This window comes from Saccoglossus kowalevskii, chromosome 11 (genome assembly GCF_978046115.1).
Source record: "Saccoglossus kowalevskii chromosome 11, keSacKowa6.1, whole genome shotgun sequence".
Lineage (NCBI taxonomy): Eukaryota > Metazoa > Hemichordata > Enteropneusta > Harrimaniidae > Saccoglossus > Saccoglossus kowalevskii.
This window is the reverse complement of record NC_140651.1, coordinates 27,507,029-27,508,595: the sequence shown is the minus strand read 5'-3', so window position 1 is coordinate 27,508,595 and position 1,567 is coordinate 27,507,029.

Below are 1,567 nucleotides of genomic sequence, written 5' to 3'. Positions count from 1 at the left end.
TAATGACAACCACCTTTAACATTTGTTTAATAGTGCTATAAATACATATTATCAAAACTGTTTCAATATATGTAGTTTGTTATCAATTTAGACAGTGAATATAAGGTCATTTTCAAAAATAAATAAAATAGTGCCACATTAGTGTTTATTGACATTCTAGATGGTAATCTTGACATTCAAGAAATTGTACTAGCATACATGTAGTACCGGGTAGGAGCGATTCTCTTATCTTATGAAAACATCTCAATAGTCACATGTCAATAAAGATTGAGCGTGTTGCAGATTACCATATGCAAGGAGTCGGACACAGTGCTATGCATGTATGCATATACTTAGGTACTAGTGCAGTGTTTGTTATGACTACTGTTCATCTCACACTGTAATAAGTAAATCAAGACAAGGGGCACTCCCTAATAATGGGTTAACATTTTGGATATAAAAAAGCACTATATATAGATCAGCTTTCGGGAAAAAATAAAAACAAAAGTACCAACTGGGTTTTTTGCAAAACCATTTTTGAAAATGGCATTCTTGTTGCACAAAACTACAATTTTTGGCTTGGAAATAACAAACAAGCAGCCTATCGGCTGAGATAGCTCCGCTGTTAGCAATGCGCATTTCAATTAAAGAACTGAAGACATCATTAGAAAATGAACAATATGTATAGTATCAAAGCAATCGGACTTACAGTTTTTAACAAGAAGTCGAAAATATCACTTTTTTCCAAAAATGACAAAAATATTCACCAAAATTAGAGAATTGAAGATATCATCACAAAATGAACAAATCTGAGAGAGGTCCACATGTAGTACCTATATATGTAATATCAAAGCAATCAGACTATTGTTTTTTTTACAAGAAGTCGAAAATATCATTTTACCAAAAATGACAAAAATATTCACCAAAATTATAGAATCGAAGATATCATCACGAAACGAACAAATCTGAGAAAGGTCTACATGTAGTATCTAAATATGTAATATCAAAGCAATTGAACTATTGGTTTTTAACAAGAAGTCGAAAATATCACTTTTTACCAAAAATTACAAAAATATTCACCAAAATTAGAGAATTGAAGACATCATCACAAAATGAACAAATCTGAGAGAGGTCCACATGCAGTACCTATATATGTAATATCAAAGCAATCGGACTTGTGGTTTTTAACAAGAAGTCGAAAATATCACTTTTTACCAAAAATTACAAAAATATTCACCAAAATTAGAGAATTGAAGATATCATCACGAAATGAACAAATCCGAGCGAGGTTCACATGTAGTACCTATATATGTAGTATCAAAGCAATTGGACTTGCGGTTTTTAACAAGAAGTCGAAAATATCACTTTTTACCAAAAATGATAAAAATATTCACCAAAATTAGAGAATTAAAGATATCATTACAAAATGAACAAATCTGAGAGAGGTCCACATGTAGTACCTATAAATGTAATATCAAAGCAATTGCACTTGCGGTTTTTAACAAGAAGTCGAAAATATCACTTTTTACCAAAAATGACAAAAATATTCACCAAAATTAGAGAATTGAAGATATCAACATGAAATGAA